We start from the raw sequence: 22,804 nt of genomic DNA, 5'->3' as shown, positions 1-22,804 counted from the left end.
AAAATGCTGAAAGCTGTCCGAGATAGTGAAAAGAGTAGGGGTAAGTTATAGGGAGAGACGGGTCATATACAATATGTACAACAACCAAGAGGGAATAATAAGAGTGGACGATCAAGAAAGAAGTGCTCGTATTAAGAAGGGCGTAAGACAAGACTGTAGCCTTTTGCCCCTACTCTTCAATCTGTACATCGAAGAAGCAATGATGGAAATAAAAGAAAGGTTCAGGAGTGGAATTAAAATACAAGGTGAAAGGATATCAATGATACGATTCGCTGATGACATTGCTGTCCCGAGTGAAATTGAGGAAGAATTAAATGGTCTGCTCAACGGAATGAACAGTCTAATGAGTACACAGAATGGTTTGAGAGTAAATCGGAGAAAGACGAAGGTAATGAGAAGTAGTGGAAATGAGAACAGCGAGTAACTTAACATCACGATTGATGGTCACTAAGTCAGTGAAGTTAAGGAATTCTGTTACCTAGGCAGTAAAATAACCAATGACGGACGGAGCAAGGAAGACATCAAAAGCAGACTCTCTATGGCAAAAAAGGCATTTCTGGCCAAGAGAAGTCTACTAATATCAAATACCGGCCTTAATTTGATTAAGAAATTTCTGAGGATGTACGTCTGGAGTACAGCATTGTATGATAGTGAAACATGGACGGTGGGAAAATCGGAACAGAAGAGACTCGAAGCATTTGAGATGTGATGCTATTGAGGAATGTTGAAAATTAGGTGGACTGATAAGGTAAGGAATGAGGAGGTTCTACGCAGAGTCGGAGAGGAAAGGAATATGTGGAAAACACTGATAAGGAGAAGGGACAGGATGATAGGACATCTACTAAGGCATGAGGGAATGACTTCCATGGTACTAGAGGGAGCTGTAGAGGGCAAAAACTGTAGAGGAAGAGAGAGATTGGAATACGTCAAGCACATAATTGAGGACGTAGGTTGCAAGTGGTACTCTGAGATGAAGAGGTTAGCACAGGAAAGGAATTCGTGGCGGGCCGCATCAAACCAGGCAGTAGACTGATGACCAAAAAAAAAGTTGCAATTGTGTTCGTGGCTCATTGTAAATCATTCAGAATTTTTTTTTTCCTTTTAGTTATTCACAACCCCAATTCAGTGGAACAATTTTTGTAAGCTTTTCGCCAACTGTGTAGAAAATAATCATTAGATTGCTGATGGTGACTTCACACAAATGGCCACTAACCACATTTTCGGGATTACAACAGTTTGTGTGATCGAATAAAAAAAAATTGTGTAACCTCTGGAACGTTGGCGTTATTTAGAATACCGAAAACACTGACCACCAGTTTTTTACTGGCGGTAAATGTGCATTTAACTGAATGAATTGAACAAATGCAATTATTCTATTTGCATTTATAACATTATTTGTTTAAAGAAAAAACCTATATTGCGTTTTTTGCTTCGTTATGAGGTAAACCGCAAAATATATGTGCTGGTTATTCGTTGTTTGTAATCTGATATCCCAATAGATTCTGCCCTGTCCGGTCACTGTCACAGTGTAAATCACTGTACAGGTGTGAAAAGTATTCGGCTTCGCTCGCTGACAAAAAGAGAAAAAGAAATTCTTACAAGAGCTACGAGACACAATGCTAACAGATCACAGACAAAAATGCAGCCCCGTTTTTTCTCGACCAGAGCAGCACCCTGCTGAAATTACAACCGGTGACCCACTGGGTGGGAAGGGAAGGGTTGAGAGAGAGAGAGAGAGAGAGGGGTGAACACAGACGCAGCCTGCCGGAAACACGGGCGCTAGCCAGGCGTTGCGCAAATGCGGTCCCGGCAGCCAATGTGCAGCGCCAGAGTGCGGAGCGTATGCAGTCCAATTTTATACCAGCAGTCTGCACACTGCCTTTGTTAGCTCCCAATCTGCGCCTAGCGAGGGAAATTCGTTGCGCAACGGTTATCAACTCCGAGATCCTTTTTTACAAACAATGACCATTTAGCCGGCATCAACTGTGGATTTAGAAGAGCCTGCTACAACAGGCTCGTCACGCTGCAGTTTCGAACGAGTTCTGTTTGACGACCTTTGCTCGCAGTATTGGATTAGTGCTCTAGGCCTAATGAAAGGATATACTGTCAATTTTCCAGCACTTCCGATTTTGCTGGCTATTCAATTGTAAATTCAGTTTCGTACTGGACATGAATTAACTTTTTATTTACCAAACAGCGGTAAACGGATTCTGAACAAATGCCGTCGTGAGAGAAAGAAAATTTGGCAAAGTCGACACAATTTCACGGTCGTTCGTTTTAATGTCATTAATTTTTCGACTGGTTTGATTGCCACGTCCATTTTCTCGTAGCCAGTACTAACACCCTTTTTCCGTAGCAAGTAGTACACCCCACTTTCCCAGAAATCTCAACTGTGTACTGAAGAGGCCCTACAGTTTTTCCCCTTTACTGATCCTTGCAGATCGAAACAAATATGTAAACTATGCGTGCATGCCGTGGTATGTTCCATTAAGCTGTTTCCTTTCCTGTTAAGGACTGCGAAAGACATCTCCGCTCTCCTAATGTTTTATTATAGTTTTGTTTTACACCTTGTCTGTTCCATTAATTATTAATTTACTTTGATAGCCCCACGAATCAGTTACTTCAGTCACTATATAGACTTTCTGTGGTTCACGTTTCATCTCCATAGACTGCAGTTCCCCAAACAAAAACTAACACGAACTTATTCCTCAGTTCATGATTGATAGCTGGCGCTAGTAAAACTCTTTACCAAATGAACGCAGGCTTCGCCTAGCAACATTCTATAACGCCTGACGACAGAAGTGTAGGATCCAGAAGACGTGGTCAATGTAACTTCAGACATACACGCGTCACCGGGGGATATGTAAAATGATTAGAGTTTCAATGTGTTGTTCTCATTTAACGTTGTTATCAGACCTGGTAGGGGGATGTAAGAGGCTTCACCACTGTGATGGACACGGAGATGACGTGTTCAAATGTTCAAATGTGTGTGAAATCTTATGGTACTTAACTGCTAAGGTCGTCAGTCCCTAAGCTTACACACTACTTAACGTAAATTATCCTAAGGACAAACACTCACACCAATGCCCGAGGGAGGATTCGAACCTCCGCCGGGACCAGCCGCACAGTCCATGACGGTAGCGCCCTAGACAGCTCGGCTAATCCGCGCGGCAGATGACGTGCAATCGTACGAGATAGCGCCATCAGCGCCTGCCTGAGTCTGAAAGGGGGCTATTTCAGTCGTGCAGTGTCCAGATTTGTGGGTCATACAGACGTGACAATAGCCCGATGTTGGACTGCGTTAGAACGGAAGTGCAGGCATACCCGTCATCAAGTTCTGGTCGACAACGTCTGAACGTCACAAGTAAGGATAGACATGTTATGCACCAAGCTCTTCGTAACTCCTTCACCTCTAGTTCGGCCACACGAGAACAAGTAATGCAATTTTCTGTGTCATCTTGTACCATTTGTGGGAGACTAGACGCAGCAGGGCCAGGGAATAACCGTCCGAAGCCCGAAGCACAGGTTGCCGTTAATACCACAACAGAAACTACTTCATTTGTAGCAGCACTGTGACCGGCAAGCATGCACTGCTGATGAATGGCATCGCTTACGTGTTGAGCGACATATCTCGATTCTAAGATAGCATGGATTACTGTCGTCCACGAGTCTCGTGGCAACGTAGGTAGATATCCCTCTCTTCCTGTGTTTTGGAGTGACAGAGCGGTAATATGAGGAGCCATCAGATATGACTACAGGTCACGACTAGCAGTGATTCGAGCAACGCCGATGACTCAATGGTAATTCACAGACATTCTGCTTCGTTATGTATTTTTTTTTTCAATAGGACAATGCTCCTCCACACATGACACGTGCCTCTAAGAACTGCCTGCGTGATGTTTGGATACCCAGCAACGTGCCCAGATCTTTCCCCGTTAGAACGCTTGTGGGACCATCTGAGAGATCAACTACATCTCTGTCACAGTTCCAGTACCCAGGATATTAAGGATCAGTTACAACAGTTGTCGGCCATCTTGCTTCAGGAGAGGATGCAACGTCTTTATGGCACCATTCCCATCCGAGTCAATGGATGCATCAATGCCAGAGAGGGACCATCGTAATACTGATAAGCGGGCCATACTGTCCAGTTCATTGTAAATTTGCCTCTATTTGTAATCAGCTAAACAACACCACATAATCTCTCAACCGGAGAAGTTTCATTTCATTCCCTCTTCCCCCCCCCCTCCCCCCCTCTCCAGTGTGCTTCACGTTTTGCTGCCTAACTCTCTTTGTTGATCTAGCGACGTGTTTCTTCCCAGATAAAAGAATTCTTTCACTTCTACTACTGCATCGTTCCCTATTTCGATGCTGCGTAAGTCGCTATTTTCATTTATGCTACTCACCGTCCCCTCCGTCATACAGTTTTTATCTTTAGTCCATATCCAGTGCAAAGTATGCCGTACACTCCATGTAACATTTTCCGTAATTCTTTAGTACTTTCGTCCATAAATGCTGTATTGTCTGCCAACACTTTATAATCGGTATTTTATTCCTTGTAATTTTACAAGTTTTTAAAAATTATCGGTCCGTTCATTCGTTGCTCTATCAACGTAGAAGGTAACTAAGGGCCGATATGGCTGATGCCCTTTTTAATACCAACATCTCTTTCTCCAAATTCTATTTTTATTACTTTATTTTAGTTATTACTACTATTGATTTACATTTTTTGTTTCTCACAATTTACCTCTGGATTACAAATATTATATTTCTCCTCACATTCCTGATTTACTAGGGTTAAAAATGCTGTAAAACAATCCTGGCTTATTTTGTATTTATTTCCATCCACGTAACACAAAAGCGGAATTGATTCATTAGTATTATTTTCCTCACGTGGAACTGATACTGATCAAGAATCCGGACAATGGTCGGGAGAGCGGTGTGATGATCACATGCCACTCCATATCGCGTCTAATGACGCCATTGGCAGAGGATGACAAAGTGGTCGATCTGACACGATTAGGCCTTCTACGGCCATAAGACGGATCTTTACCTTTTTACTTTACTCGTATTATTATTATTATTTATTCACAAGCGTACATGCCAGTACCGCTTATCTAATAGTTTTCGCATTTGTCTGTGTCTACTGTGCCTGGTACAGTTCAGCGTAGTGGAAGCAAGTGAAGGCAGCCTTCCCACACCCTGTAGGACATTAAAGAAAAATGTGCACCTGATACATATGTAGTGTCACATTACACAATCAGCATCCTTCGCACTTCTGCTTTATTCAACAGAGGATGTTATTAATAATCATCAGAACTGCAGAAGTTCATTATTTTCAGTTCACAAATTCATGTGTTAGTAATAATTAACAAAATATATAGAGTTGCAAACAATACCAAAAAATCTGACATTTAGTAACTAGATGTACTTTTAATACAAAAACTTGTAATGTAAACCACTTTGGAAATGTATTAAGATTTTCTAAGCAGTTCTGTACTTTTTATATACACACACCAAAAAAATTTTGCATCGTCCCGCTTACCAGACCTCCTGAAGATAGACGTTGACTGTGGATATTGTACCATAGACACAGTCCCTTTGACTGTTCAGAAATGTCACTAAACCCGCCCAAAGATGTATACAACCACGCATGAGCAGTGCCTATTAGGCGGAGGGGGTCCGATAGCCGAACAGTTCTAGTCATTCCACCAGGAAAGAGTTACACGGCTCGTGTTGTCTGTAGTTCAACCACGCCTAGAGGGTCAGTACCGCGCTTCCATCACGTCCGCATTCTTAATTTCTGCCTGGAAGGGCTCTCAACAATGGAAGTGTCCAGGCGTCTAGGAGTGAACCAAAGCGATTTTGTTCGGACATGGAGGAGATACAGAGAGACAGGAACTGTCAATGACATGGCTTGCTCAGGCCGCCCAAGGGCTACTGCCGCAGTTGACGACCGCTACCTACGGATAATGGCTCGGAGGAACCCTACTAGCAACGGCAAGATGTTAAACAATTTTTCGTGCAGCCACAGGACGTCGTATTACGACTTAAACTGTGCGCAATACGCTGCATGATATGCAGTTTCACTCCCGACGTCTTTGGCGAGAACCATCTTTGCAACAACGACATCATGCAGCGCGGTACAGATGGGTCCAACAACATGCCGAACGGACCGCTCAGGATTGGCATCACGTTCTCTTCACTTGTGAGTTTTGCATATGCCTTCAACCAGACAATAGTCAGAGACGTGTTTGGAGGCAACCCGGTCAGGCTGAACGCCTTAGACACACGGTCCAGCTACTGCAGCAAGGTGGAGGTTCGATGCTGTTTTGGGATGCCATTATGTGAGGCCGACGCACGCTGCTGGTGGTCATGGAAGGCGCCGTAACGGCTGTACGATAGGTGAATGCCATCCTCTGAGCGATAGTGCAACCATTTAGGCAGCATAATGGTGAGACATTCGTGTTCATGAACGACAATACGCGCATCCATCGTGCACATCGTGCAAATGACATCCTACAGGATAACGACATCGCTCGACTAGAGTGACCAGCATGTTCTCCAGACATGAACCCTATCGAACATGCCTGGTATGATTGAAAAGGGCTGTTTATGGACGACGTGACCCACCAACCGCTTTCGGGAACTAGGCCGAATCGCCGTTGAGGAGTGGGACAATCTGGACCAACAGTGCCTTGATGAACTTATGGATAGTATGCCACGACGAATACAGGCAAGCATCAATGCAAGAGTACGTGCTACTGGGTATTAGAGGTACCGGTGTATACAGCAGTCTGGACCACCACCTTCGTAGGTCTCGCTGTACGGTGGTACAACATGCAATATGTGGCTTTCATGAGCAATAAAATGAGCGAAAATGATGTTTATGTTGATCTCTATTCCAATTTTCTGTACAGGCTCCAGAACTCTCGGAACCGAGGTGACGCAAAACTTTTTTTGGTGTGTGTATAATTTTGACTATATACTTAGCTACATATTCTGGTTCAGCCAAACTCTTAGGCACGAACTCCATTTCTTAATATATTATAGAGTAAATCGTTGAATGAGTCTTTGTAAAATTTGTGGCTCATGAAGATGAAAATCCAGGCTCAATGAATCTCTGATCATTTTCTCAGGATGTCGTAATCAAGGAAAAATGATAAACTTTTCTGCAGCTTCTCTCAAGGAAGACACATTACATAGAAAGAAATACCATGATCGTCAACATCTTACTTAAGTAAATTGTTGACAGGCGTTGATGGCTTCCCTTCCTTTGCCAGGGTATCACCAAGCCAGAAACTCTAGCACTCATCAGAAACTCAAGATTCGAAACTCATCGTATTTCATATTAGGGGCGTTCAGTAAGTAGTCCCACACATTCTTTTTTTTTTCTGAAAGCAGTTTGATTTTGCTGAGGATTCCTATATATCGTATTATTCCTCACTCTTTTGACTACAAAACCCTACTTTTCAACGTAATCTCTGTTCAGCGGGACGACCTTGTTTCACCTTACTGTGATGGCCTGTGTACCCACATGGTAGCACTGTACTGGTCGACGTCAGACGCGAAGTTTTGCTTCATTAATAACCTCCCCATCTTCCACGTACATCCTGTGGCGTACATCTTTCATTTGGACACACGGAATTCGGAAGGTGCGAGATCCGGGCTGTAGTGTGGATGAGGAAGAACAGTCCAATGAAGTTTTGTGAGCTTCACGCTGGTGCTAGGCCTTATGTTGTCATGGAGAAAGTAAGTTCGTTTGCATTTTTGTGGCGACGAATCTCTGACGTTGTTTTATTAATTTTCTGAGGGTAGCACAGTAGACGTCAGAACTGATTGTTGTAGCCTGAGACAGGACATGAGACTCCTAGAAGACATTCGCCATGACTTTATTGGCTGAGGGTTAGGCTTTCAATTTTTTCTACACAGGAGAGATAATGTGGCACCACTCCAGGGATTGGCACTTTGGTTGCGGTTTGAAGAGATGGACCCATGTTTTATCGTCTGTGACGACGTTTGAAGAAACACTGTCTGATCAGCCTCCCAACACTTGAGTATCCCATCTGGTTGATGAATGTGTCAGCACCTTCAACAGAAACGTCCACCTATCGTGTTTCATTGTGATTAGTCAATCACCTCAAATGAGTGTGTCCGCACTTTCCAACAGCACAGGAGCCGCTGCTGTGTGCGATCAGCTGGCATACAGAGATTGTATAGGTTTCGCACATTCTTTGCTATGATCACAGACGCCTCTCCCAATGACTCATCGAACTTTTGTTCACTACCATGTATCCATAGACATTCTACAAGTGCCTACGAATATCTACGACGCTCTGGTTTCGACCGAAAGAAACACAACGACAGCTCTCTACTTGGAACGCACCTCTGTTACAGATGCCATGTTGAAGGTTACATATAGTGCCACCACCTATTCGAACTCCACGAAACTATAGAATCTGAAGCGGGAATATTCCACAATGGCCCACAAAAAATTTCTCATTTTTTTAAACTGAAATTAGCTAGAAAAGAAATGTGTTGCATTTCTTAGTGAACGTTTCTCGCAGAAACATCAGGTGCTCTGTGCCTAGTGCTACGGCAATCAAGGTTTCTACCCGACTTGGCATTATAACCTTTGCTGCAGCGTATCTGAGCCCCATACCACTTCTTGAACCGATCTCTGTACCCTGACATCATTTGACAAACTCACTGTTCTCAACGCCAAGCATCCAGCTTGGCATTCTCACATTGCTAATCCCAAGGGCAGACTCCTCCTTGACCTAGAAGACCCTCTGGTTCTGTCAGTTTACGGGCCCCACACTCCCACCCATATACAAGTCAGCTCTTACTGCTAGCTGGACGTTCTGGATGTGGCCATTTTCATTGCAGTGCAGTTTTCGTTGAAAACACTCCACGAACTGGTCTCTGACCACGACCTCATGCTCCTGCACCTTACCAACATCACTCTGTCTTTAGACGTTCGTTCTACCGTGACCGACGGCCATTGTGACCGAGGGGTTCTAGGCGCTTCAGTCTGGAATCGCGCAACCGCTACGGTCGCAGGTTCGAATCCTGCCTCGGGCATGGAGGTGTGTGATGTCCTTACGTTAGTGAGGTTTAATTAGTTCTACGTTCTAGAGGACTGATGACCTCAGATGTTAAGTCCCATAGTGCTCAGAGCCATTTGAACCATTTCTACCTTGGCCATCATGGATTGGGAGAAATTTTCCAGGATCCTTAATAACACCAGTCGGCGACATTTCGACCTGACAACGCCTGCCAATCTGGTTAGTGCTGTTGATTACCACAGCAAAAAAAAAAAATCCTAAAGGTGATGAAGGCCTCTACTTCCATTGTCCCAAGGGCTTTAACCCCACTCAGTGACTTGCCTCCCCTCTTGCGCAAACTCAAAATCCAGAAGAACCTCTACTGCAGGCGGTGGAGGCAGTTTTGTGATCCTCAGGATAAGCATTGCATGAAGTGTCTCCAGCGTGAATTCTGTCACTGGCTCGCCGATAAATCCTAATAGGCTTTCGTCCAAGCCCTGCGACGCTCCACAGTAAAGACCAACCATCCCATCCATACTGTGGTTGGCTTAATATATGATGCCTTCCGTGTGGTAAAAACTCTGCTGATGCAATTGTGCCCCAAAACCAATTTCTCATCTAGAACCTCACGGGTGATGAACTCCAAGATCAACATGATATTCTAGCAGCCGCTCCCACTTTCAGACAAACACCACCTCTGACTACCCCTCACATCCATGGTGGAAATCCAACGAATTCTCCGACAGTACCATAGGCAGTCGGCTCCAGGTTTGGATAGTATCTTAAATGATCACCTCCGCTGGCTCCCACACAAGCCACTGTTCTTATTTACCAGCATCGTGAACCACTGTCTCACAACTGGCGTTTTTCCCCCACAGTGGGAACAGGCAAAAATGATTGCCATCCCAAAGCCCTCGATGGACCCTTTGGTCCCTACGAACAACAGGCCCATTAACCTTCTGAATACCATGGCCAAGGTTCTAGAATCATTGATCCTCCATTGCATTTCCCAGCATCTAGTAGTGGCTGAGACAGTCCGTCTGGAACAGTTTGGATTCGCTTCCCTCCTGTCGGCCGAACTCGAAGTCCTTAGGATCAGGGTGTAACTCCACCATGTCGACACCAGCGGTTTTCCTGGACCTGCAAAACGCGTATGACAAGATCTGGCAAGACAGTCTTGTGTACAAAATGCTGACATAGACGACCATCCCAGACATCTATGTGAAGATCATGGATAATTTCCTCCGTGATAGGACTTCCTTGTTACTCATCAAGGTCAACGCTCCAGCTTACGTCACATTTCGATCGGTGCCCCTCAAGGCTCTGTGTTGTCTCCCATATTTATATCATTTATATTAACGGTATGCCAGCTCTCCCAAACTGCCACCTGGCGCAATATGCCAATGATACGGCGCTCTATACCACCAGCCACAACACATATCAGCTAATTACTCGCTTCCAGAGGCAGGTGTCGTTCCAACAAGATTGCCCTCAATGCCACCAAAAAAAGGCAATCTACTTCACTAAATGGCACCCCATTCTCCGCCAAAATATCAGTGTTGCAGGCATCCAGGCCCCATGGTCCCCTGCTACCAAGTACCTAGGTGACCAGATGGATAAAAAACATGCCCTTCCATAGCCATGCAGAATATGGAAACCAAAATGCACTCAAGCTGATGAAAGCTTTGTACCAATTGTTCATTGGCCATGAACTGAACTTCAACACCAAGCTCCGGCTGTACCAAATGGCTGTTCACCCTTCCCCAACCTATGGCTCCACCTCGTGGGCTACAATTAGTGCCTCCCTGATGCAGACCCTCCAGCGGCTGCAGAATAAGGTGCTTTGGTGGATCATGCATGCCCTCCCCTCATGAAGGTAGTTACCCTCCACGAGGAAACGGACATGACCACTCTCAAGACATATACATGCGAGAGAAGGCAAGGCGTCTCTATGTCAAAGTAGAAGCCCTATGCAGCACGGTCATTGGCTTACAGAACATTGGAACAACGTCTCCCGGTACTGACACTGACATCCTGTTCCTCTCACCATTCTTCAGGACGCCGATTCTCACGATGGCTAACGATAGCACTCTTACAGCTACTAACAAAGAATTAGTGTTGACTTGACCACTTAATGGGTATCGATCCTCGTAAACCACCATCGTTGATACGTAATGAAGTTGGTTAATATTTGCCCGTGACCTGAACTTTCACCATCGGGGGGGTGGGGGCATGGGACATCAAGTCCCACCGCCACATCTTCAGCGTGCTCCCCAGTGATGTCTTAGGACTGATATCATTGTGGAATGAATGAACAGGTTTGTTCTCCACCAAGACAGTACTACCATGAGCCACCAGTGAATATGCATACTCTGCAAACCATTTCGAAATGTATTGCAAAGGACACTTAGCTTGGTGCCACATGTTGGAGTCCCTTACTGTTCCATTCACGTATGGAGTGTGGGTAGCGATTGCCCAAACGCCTCTGTCAACAATGTTATTAATATGATCTTGTCCTTACAGCACCAATGGTTAGGGGGATCAAGAATATCTCCACGAGTTGCTGCTGGTGCCTAAAATGACTGGGGACTCACAAGTTTTACTGAGTTATGCAATTTACCTTTGCAAATACTTTAATTTTCTAAATTACTTAAAACATTTTTTTTATCTGTAAAATTATCTTAAAATGAGCGTCATGAGGTTCATTGGTTTGAATCTCCTGTAGATATATATTTATCAAGAAATCCATCGTCCATTCCTTTTTCGTGGCGAATTTGTCTGCGACTCTCTCGTTGAAATCTGGTATCTTGTGGATCATTTACTTTTCAGTAGATAGCATGGAAAGATTAGACAGCATACCTTCATAAATAGTACTTCTAAGAAACTTTTTAATCTGCGACAAAGTGGAGAAACACCTCTCTGCGTCACACTTTGTCACTGAGATTGTAGTTCCTAATTTCAGCAATTTTCTAACCTCACGAAAATGGTGTTGCAGGTCATTTTCAGTCACAAAATTCAGAGGAGCTATTGCATTTTTCATTCTTGAAAGTCATTTCGAGAATAAATGATCTGTAGTCCTTAGCTTTATTTAAAGATGGATAGCGCTACACAACAACAGATAGAACTTTTTCAGAAAATTCATTTTCACTCAAGGGAAAATGTGGTGGTCGAGTACATTAGAGGCCAATAATTGGCTGGACAATTAAATCCTCTGTTCTCTCTGCTGACTTATAACACATACTTCCGATACTGCTACAATCGTTGCTATATACAGGTTTGTTTTTTTTTCCACCGTGTACAAACTCTAGGGATTCATCGATAAGAGTATACGGAAGTGAAAGGGTGTAATCAACTTATGTCCAGAAATGCATGGTTTCCATGCTAGAGACCATTTATTCAGTCATCGTTTGTTGCAGAGACTGTGGTCTAATACGTGCTGTACCATGCAGCCACAATTACAGTACCCATTGTTTCCTCCTAGAGGATAGAACTGTTCCTCACACGTCATGCCCTAGCGCCGCCTCCTCTCATAGTAATTGGTAATGTTGTGCCAGATTCAGTTTTCTTGCTGACTCACCTTGTAGTGGGTGTGATACAGCGTGGTACACAATGGTTCTGTATTCGAATCGAAAGCTTGCCGTCATGGTTGGTATTTACTTGCGGAAAGGCGCACGGCAAAGGGAGGGGGGCAGCAAGGTTGTACCAGGAGACCTTTCCCCGCCGACAACCATAGCCTCAATGCTGGCAACAGTGTTTCGCCGTTTGTCTGCGACAGGGTCGTTCTAAGAAGCAGGAAACCATGAAGGACGTACCCGAAATGTTCGGACTCCAGACTTTGAGGAAAATATGACTGAAACTGTGTCACTACCAGGCAGTTGGCCCACCAGTACAGACTAAGCCAGACTACCGTGTGGAACGTTCTCCACGAAAACTGTTACTACCCTGTGATTCTTCAATTTCTCCAGGCGTATTTTATGACGAAATAAATCTCGGGTGAACAGACTGGTATGAGTGTGCATGTACGTCAGCGCACCTGATGATGGCAACGTGGTCGATTGCCGAAATATTGTGTCCTATGCACACTCATACCAGGCTGTTCACCCGAGATTTATTTTTTTACTACCCTTATCACTTAAAACATGTGAAAAATCCTTCAAAGCCTCTCCAGTTGATAAGAGATAATTAAGTACTACAACCAACTGATATTTAGAAGACACATCAGACGTTCCATCTGTTACCACAGACTCAAAATTTACTATCCCTTTGAATATCCAAGGTTTGCTGTATCCTGCTGTTTCATCATGTCGATGTAAGGCAAGTTCAAACTCACCTCGGAGCGTTCACAGTCACTTGTTCTGGAAAGAACACAACAATGTTTCCTTACGTTGTCACTGTGTGTTTCTAAAATATGTAAGAAAGCAGAGCTAAACTGCTTCCTAATTTCTGTTTCTTTTTCAAAGATTGGTAATTCTAAATAAGAATTATCGTATGCAACAGATTCCGAGTATTTTCTAATCTTCTGTGTTAGGTGCATACTGTTAGATCTCACACGCCAGTGAATGTCCTGCATGTATCTTTACCCTTAGCAAACATAAAGCGTGGAAAGCAAAATAACTTATTTGTGGAAATACAGCCGCAAATTAAAGTATTTCCTTAATGTACATTTACATTGAAAGACCTGCAGAATGTCTTACCTCGTCTTGTATGCGCTTTTTTTTTAAATTCGAGCTGAGCCATCAGCGTGCGAAGCTTCTTTATTTCACACTTCAATTTCGAGCTTAAAGTTGAGAACCGTGTTTCTAAAAGACATTCAACACTGCCCATTCTTCTTTGAAAACAAACTCCAAGAGATGATAGATAAACTCCAGTGGAAGACTTTGCAGGAGAGACGCTGAGTAGCTCGGAACAGGATTTTGTTGAAGTTTCGAGAACATACCTTCAACGAAGAGTCAAGCAGTGTATTGCTCCCTCCTACGTATATCTCGCGAAGAGACCATGAGGATAAAATCAGAGAGAAAAGCCCACTCAGAAGCATACCGACAATCCTTCTTTCCACGAACAATACGAGACTGGAATAGAAGGGAGAACCGATAGAAGTACTCACGGTACCCTCCGCCACACACCGTCAGGTGGCTTGCGGAGTATTGAAGTAGATGTAGAACAAATGAATATGCATATGAACACTAAAGCACAAAAATAACTATTTTCACTGTGAAGTGATTGTAAGAACATGACTCCATTTCGATGAAGGCATACGTGCTAACAGCTTCGGTTGTGACCTGGAGTCTCGGCTCGGGTTAATTCGTGAACTTCTATCTGAGTTGGGTTCGCATTTAAGCTGGTGCTTCCATGCTTCCACCACGGACCTTTCCCTTTGCCCTTAAGAGCAAGGAACGTATTAAAGAATTTCAGAAGAGAATTTGAATCTCGGCCGTGCCTGGACAACGCTTTACCAGGTATGTGTGCTATCTGAACAACTTAAACGTTTTTCATACGACGAAGATACTTTGAAAATGCTGATAAAATGATGTAATACCAGAAAGTAAGAAAGAGTAATAGTTGAAATATACAGATTTACATTTTTTTCGGGGAATTCAATGAACAGGTGAGTAAATACGACGAGCCACCATTGGTCTCTACATTATTTACTTAATACTGGTACCTGAAACTTTGTAGATTGGCTTCCAGGGGTTATCTTGCACCTATGTTCAAGAGCATCTGTCTTCACATCTTCAATACCTCCGTGACGCTCTGGCTGTGAGCAAAAAATCTGTGACCATTCTTTGTATACGTTCAATATCCTCTGCTAGTCCCAACACTCTACGAGTCGGAGAATGGAACGTGAGAAGTTTGATTGCGGTGGGAAACCTAGAAAATCTGAGAATGGAAATGAAAGGCTCATTCTATATACAGTGGGGGTCAATGCAGTGAAATGGAGAGAAGATAAGAATTTCTGATCAGACGAGGAGAAGGTATGGGCTCAGATCACAATTTAGTAATGATGAAGAGCAAACTAAAGTTTATGAATTGTACGGAATAATCAGTGTGGAAAGAGGCGTGATACTGATATATTGAAGAACGATGAGACATTTGGAGTTCTCTAAGGATGTGGATACTACAATACGAAATACCACAATAGACAGTTCAGTGACAGAGGAGTGGAAATCTCCAAAAAGAGCTGACAGACAAATACAGGCACAAGGAGTTTAACTGCAAATAAATATTGGGTAACAGAAGCTATACTTCCACTGATCAACGAGAGAAGAAAGTAAAAACATTGTAGAAGGAAACGCAGGAATACAGCAATGTAAATAACTCATCAAGGAAGCAAATATGAAGTGCAGGGAATCCAAGGGAAAATGGTTGCAGAAAACAATGTGAAGAAATCGAAGAAGATATTGTCTGAAGAACTGAGTCGATATATACAAAAGTCAAAGTACATTCATGCTCATAAATTAAGAATAACGCTGATACTTGGTGAAACAACGCTCTGGTGGGCGATTTGCGGGTTTAAATCACCTCGGCGAATGACTATGCGGTGCATCTGACCTGCGGTCGTCGCTCGGTGGAGCTGGCAGCATTCCACATACGCAGAGGTGTGTTGGTGCATGTCAGAGTACGGTGTAGCGAATAACTGTCCAGACGTTTTCAGAAGTGCTAATAGTGACTGTGTGTTGAAAATGGCTCAAGCAACACATATTGATGACGTTATGAGGGATAGAATACTAGGGCGACTGGAGGCTGGTCAAACACAGCAGGTCGTAGCACGGGCGCTCCGTGTGCCACAAAGTGTGATCTCGAGATTATGGCAACGATTCGATCAGACAGGAAACGTGTCCAGGCGCTACAGTACAGCACGTCCACAATGTACAACACCACAAGAACACCGATACCTCACCATCAGTGCCCGCAGGCGGCCACGGACTGCTCGGGATCATACCGCAGCCACTGGAACAGTTGTCTCCAGACACACAGTCTACAGACGACTGACAGACATGGTTTATTCGCCCAGAGACCTGCAAGGTGCATTCCACTGACCCCTGGACGCAGAAGAGCTCGTAAAGCCTGGTATCAAGAACACAGGAAATGGTCATTGGAACAATGGTCTCATGTTATGTTCACGGACGAGTCCAGGTGTAGCCTGAACAGTGACTCTCGCCGAGTTTTCATCTGGCGTGACCCAGGATTCAGATACCAACCCCTTAATGTCCTTGAAAGGGACGTGTATGGAGGTTGTGGTTTGATAATGTGGCGTGGGATTATGATTTGTGCACGTACACTCCTGCATGTCTTTGACAGAGGAACTGCAACGGGGCAGGTGTATCGCGACGTCATTTTGCACCAGTATGACCGCCTTTTCGGGGTGAAGTGGGTCCCACCTTCTTCCTTATGGATGATAATGCACGGCCCCATCAAGCTGCCACCGTCGAGGAGTACCTTGAAACAGACGATATCAGGCGAATGGAGTGGCCTGCCTGCTCTCTGGACCTAAACCCCATCGAGCACGTCTGTGATGCTCTCGGTCGACGTATCGCTACACGTCTTCAAACCCCTACGACACTTCAGGAGCTCCGACAGGCACTGGTGCCAGAATGGGAGGTTATACACCAGTAGCTGCTTGATCACCTGATCCAGAGTGTGCCAACCCGTTGTGCGGCCTGTGTACGTGTGCATCGTGATCATATCCCACACTAATGTTGGGGTACACGCGCACGAAACAGTGGCGTTTTGTAGCACATGTGTTTCGGGACGGTTTCCTCAACTTATCACTAATACCGTGGACTTACAGACCTATGGTGTGTGTGTCCCCTATGTGTCTATGCTATTAGCGCCAGTTTTGTGTAGTGCCATGTTGTGTGGTACCACATACTGCAACGATCCTTAATTTATGAGCATTAGTGTAGAAAGATAACATTAAGGTCCCCATGAGGGGGCGAGATTTTCCGGAGAACGTGAAAGGAGAAAAAACATGAGTCGGTAGGGAAGAGATAGGGGATCCCGTATCAGCATTTAATAGAGCTTAGCAAGGCGTAAGATCAAAGAAGACAGAAGGGATAGACAACAATCAAGCCACTTTGGTGCTTGGAATGTATGAGACTGGCGAAATAGCATCAGACTTTCGGAAAAAATATTACCCATGCAATTACAAAGATTGCAAGGACGGACAAGTACGAGAATTAGCGTACAATTAGTTTAACAGCTTATGCATACATGTTGCTGACGAGAATAATATACGCGACAATGGGAAATAACATAGAGGATCTGTTATATGACCATCAGTTTGGCTCCAGGAAAAGTAAATACATCAGAGAGGCTACTCTGACGTTGCGTTTGATAATGACTGAAGAAAAATAAAGATACGTTCATAGAATTTATCGACTTGAAAAAGAGTTCAACAGTGTAAAATAGTGCGAGATCGTCGAAATTCTGAGGAAAACGAGGGTAAGCTATAGGGAAAGAAAATGAAAGGGCTCAATCTACATATGTGTTCAGTGATTTCAAATGGAAAGACGACAGGGGTTTCTGGTCAGATGAGTGTAGCGTAATATCAACAGCAGTAGAAAACGGCATAAACGGGGTAGGATTCGTTATGATTAGGAAGGTAGGGTAGGGATTGCGTTACTGTGAACCGTACAGTGACAGATTTGTTCTTATCAAAATTGACATGAAACGAACATCGACAACGATAGTTCAGGTATACACGCCAAAGTCGCAAGCTGAAGACGAAGAGATAGAGGTAGTATGTGGGTATACTGAAAGGGTGATGCACTACGTAAAGGGAGATGGTAATCAAATAGCCATGGGGCCATAAAATGCAGTCTTAGGGGAAGGAGTAGAAGAAAAAGGTACGGGAGAATATGAGCTGGCGACAAGGAATGAGAGGGAGAAAGAGAATTGAGACCCGTTACAAATTTCAGCTTGTAATAGCGAATAATCTGTTCAAGAATCTCAAGAGGAGGAGGCATACTTAGAAAAGGCTGGGTAATACGGGACTGATTCAGTTAGATTACATCATGGTCAGACAGAGATTCCGAAATCAGATACTGGAGTGTAAGGCGTACCCAGGAGCAGATAGAGACTCAGATCACAATGTAGCAGTGATGAAGAGTCAAGTTCGAATCCTGCTTCGGGCTAGGATGTGTGTGATGTCCTTAGGTTAGTTAGGTTTAAGTAGTTCTATGTTCTAGGGTACTGATGATCTCAGATGTTAAGTCCCATAGTGCTCAGAGCCATTTGAATCATTAAGAGTGCAACGTGAGATCCACTAGTAAATTCAGAGGAGAGAGCGGATGGGTCGAAAGAGTACACTGAAGGCCTCTGCTAAAGGAAGTTTTTTTTGATGTGATAGAAGAAGGGAGAGAAGCTGATATAGAAGAGGCAAGGAATCCCGTATTAGAATCAGAATTTAAAAGAGCTTTGGAGGACTTAAGATGGAATAAGGCAGAAGAGATAGATAATATTCCGTCAGAATTTCTAAAATTAGTGGAGGAAGCGGCAACAAAACGACTATTCACATTAGTGTGCACAAATTATGAGTCTGACGACGTTCCATCTAATTTTCTGAAAAATATCATCCACACAATTCCGAAGACTGCAACAGCTGGCAAGAGCGAGAATTATCGCACAATCAGTTTAGCAGCTCATGCATCCACGTTACTGGCAGGAATAATACACAGAAGAATGAAAATAACATTTAGCTTGTGTTAGATGACGAGCAGTTGTGGTTGACAATGGAAGCAAGACTAAAGAAAAAAGAAAATTCAAGACAGGTTCATATGGATTGTCGACCTGGAAAAATCGTTCCACAGTGTTAAATGGTGCTAGATGTTCGAAATCCTGAGAAAGATATGGGTAAGCTATAGGGAGAGACGGATAATATGTACAATATGTACCAGAGTCAAGAGGGAATAATATGAGTGGACGACCAAGACGCAGTGCTAGGATTAAAAAGTGTGTAAGACAGGGACGTACTCTTTCACCCCTACCGTTCAATCTGTTCATTGATGAAGCGACGATGGGAATAAAGGAAAGGTTTAGGAGTGGGATTAAAATTCAAGGTGAAAGAATATCAACGATACGGTTTACTGATGACATTGTATCCTGATTCAAACTGAAAAAGAATTACAAGATCTCCTGAATGAAATGAACAATCTAATGAGTACGGCATATGGATTGGTCGAATCGAAGAAAGACGAAAGGAATGAGATATAGCAGAAATGAGAGGAGTGAGAGACTTAACATCAGGATTGATGGTCACAAAGTAGATGAAGTTAAGGATTTCTGCTACCAGTGCAGGAATTCAACCAATTACAGATGGAGCAAGAAGGACACCAAAAGCAGACTAGCACTGGCAGAAAGGGCATTCCTGGCCAAGAGAAGTCTAAAAGTAACAATTACAGGCCTCACTTTAAGGAAGAAATTTCTGAGAACGTACGTTTGGAGCACAGAATTATAGGGTAGTGAAACATGACTGTGGGAAAACATGAACAGAAGGGAAAAGAAGCATTTCAGATGTGGTGCTGCAGACGAACGTTTAAAATTAGGTGATTTGATAACATAAGAAATGAGGAGGTTCTGCGTAGAGTCGGAAAGGAAAGAAATATGTGGAAAACACTGACAATGAGAAGGGACAGGATGATAGGACATATATTAAGACATCGGGGAATGACTTCCATGGTACTAGAGTGAGCTGTAGAGGGCAAAAACTGTACAGGAAGACAGAGATTGGAATGCATCCAGCAGATAATTGAGAACTAAGGTTGCCAGTACTGTTCTGAGAGGAAGAGGTTGACACAAGAGAGAAATTCCTGGCGGGATCAAACCAGTCAGATGACTGATGACTCAAAAAAAAAAAAATACAGGGATATACGGGTAACATATTCAATATGTATAACAACCAAGAAAGAACAATAAGACTCGAAGACAAAGAACGAAGTGCTCGGATTGAAAAGTGATATAACACAGAGATGTAGTCCTAATGTTCAAATTATATGAGTACACCGTAGAAGCAATGACTGGAATAAAAAGAAAGGTTCAATAGTAGGGATTAAAAGTTAAAGTAAAATTAATCAACGAAAAGTTTTGTTGGCGCGATTGCTATCTTCAATAAAGAGATGGAGGGTTATAGGGACTTCTGAATCGGATGAACAACCTGATGAGTACTGAATATGTTTCGAGAGTAAATCGAAGAAAAGCTTAAGTAAGGAGATGTAGCAGAAATGAGACCAGTCGGAAACTTAGCGTCAGAATGGGTGATCACGAAGTAGAGGAAGTTAAAGAGTCAGCAAGATAACCCATGATCAAAGGAGCAAGGAGTAAATCAAAAGCAGAATAGCACTGACGAAAAGGGCATTCCTGGCTAAGAGGAGTCCACTACCATTCATTTGAGCCGGGCGGGGTGGCCGAGTCGTTCTAGGCGCTTCAGTCCGGAACCGTGCTGCTGCTATGGTCGCAGGTTCGAATACTGCCTCGGGCATGGATGTGTTTGATGTTCTTAGGTTAGTTAGGTTTAAGTAGTTCTAAGACTAGGGGACTGATGACCTCAGATGTTAAGTCCCATAGTGCTCAGAGCCATTAGAACCTTAATTTGAGGAATAAGTTTCTGGGAGTATGCGTTTGGAACATAGCATTATGAAATATGTAGTGTAGTAAAACCGGACTGAAGAGAATCGAACCATTTGATATGTGGTGATGCAGAAGAAAGTTGAAAATTAGGTGGACTGGCAGGGTGTAGAACGGGAGAAAATTCTCCGCGGAATCGGTCAGGAAAGGAATATAAGGAAATTATTGACGAGAAGAAGGGACAGAATGGTTGTACATAGACTATGTGATCAAATGCATCCGGACAGCTGGCTGAAATTGACTTACAAGTTCGTAGCGCCCTCCATCGGAAATGCTGGAATTCAATATGGTGTTGGCCCACCCTTAGCCTTGATAACAGCTTCCACTCTTGCAGGCATACGTTTAATTAGAATGAAATTTTCACTCTACAGCGCAGTGTGCGCTGATATGAAACTTCCTGGCAGATTAAAACTGTGTGCCAGGCCGAGACTCGAAGTCGGGACCTTTGCCTTTCGCGGGCAAGTGCTCAACCAACTGAGCTACCCAAGCACGACTCAAGCCCCGTCCTCACACCCTTACTTCTGCCAGTACCTCGTCTCCTACCTTCAAAACTTTACAGGGTGAAAATTTCATTCTAGAAACATCCCCCAGGCTGTGGCTAAGCCATGTCTCCGCAATATCCTTTCTTTCAGGAGTGCTAGTTCTGCAAGGTTCGCAGAAGTGCTTCTGTAAAGTTTGGAATGTAGGAGACGAGGTACTGGCAGAAGTAAAGCTGTGAGGACGGGGCGTGAGTCGTGTTTGGGTAGCTCATTTGGTAGAGCACTTGCCCGCGAAAGGCAAAGGTCCCGAGTTTGAGTCTCGGTCCGGCACACAGTTTTAATCTGCCAGGAAGTTTCATACGTTCAGTTAGGTGATGAAAGGCGTCTTGGGGAATGGCAGCCCATTCTTCATGGAGTGCTGCACTGAAGAGAGGTATCGATGTCGGTCGTTGAGGCCTGGCACGAAGTCATCGTTCCAAAATATCCCAGAGGTGTTTTGTAGGATTAAAGTCAGTACTCTGTGCATTACAGGGAAGTTATTGTCATGTAACAACTCTGCCACAGGGCGTGCGTTATGAACAGGTGCTCGATCTTGTTGAAAGATGCAGTCGCCATCCCCGAATTGCTCTTCAACAGTAGGAAGTAAGAACGCGCTTATAACATCAATGTAGGCCAGTGTTGCGATAGTGCCAAGCAAAACAACAAGGGGTGCAAGTCCCCTCCATGAAAAACACGACCATGACATAACAACACCGCCTCTGAATTGTACAGTTGGCACTTCACACGTTGCCAGATGACGCTCACGAACATTCGCCATACCTACACCCTGCCATCGGATCGCCACACTGTGTACCGTGATTAGTCCCTCCACACAATGTTTTTCTATTGTTCAATCGTCTAACGTTTACGCTCCTTACACCAAGCGAGGCGTCGTTTGGCATTTACCAGTGATGTGTGGCATATGAGCAGCCATTCGATCACGAAATTCAAGTTTTCTCACCTTCCGCCTAACTGTCATTGTACTTGCAGTGGATACTGATGCAGTTTCGTATTTTTGTGTGATGGTCTGGATAGATGTCTGCCTATTACACATTACGACCATCTTCAACTATCGGCGGTCTCTGTCAGATAATAGACGAGGTCGGCCTATACGCTTTTGTGCTGAACGTGTCGCTTCACGTTTCCAATTCACTATCGTATCTGAAACAGTGGACCTAAGGATGTTTAGGAGTATGGAAATCTTGCGTACAGATGTATGACACGGGTGACACCCAATCACCTGACCACGTTGGAAGTCCGTGAGTTCTGCGGAGTGCCCCATTCAGTTCTATCACGATGTCTAATGACTATTGAGGGTGCTGATATGGAGTACCTGGTAGTAGGTGGCAGCACAATGTACCTAATATGAAAAACGTATCTTTTTGGAAGTGTCCCGCTAGTTTTGATCACAGAGTGTGTCAAAGGACATCAGGAAATAACCTGCGTGTCACTAGAGGGAGCTGCAGAGGGTAAAAACTGTAGATGATGACAAAGATTGCAGAATGCAGTACATCCATGAAATAACTGTGGAATTAAGTGGCAGGTGCTATTGTGAGATTAAAAGGTTGGCCAGGAACGAAATTCGTAGAGATCAGACTCAAACCAGTCTGAAGACTAACA

Source organism: Schistocerca gregaria, chromosome 1, assembly GCF_023897955.1.
Source record: "Schistocerca gregaria isolate iqSchGreg1 chromosome 1, iqSchGreg1.2, whole genome shotgun sequence".
Lineage (NCBI taxonomy): Eukaryota > Metazoa > Arthropoda > Insecta > Orthoptera > Acrididae > Schistocerca > Schistocerca gregaria.
This window is presented reverse-complemented; position numbering follows the sequence as displayed.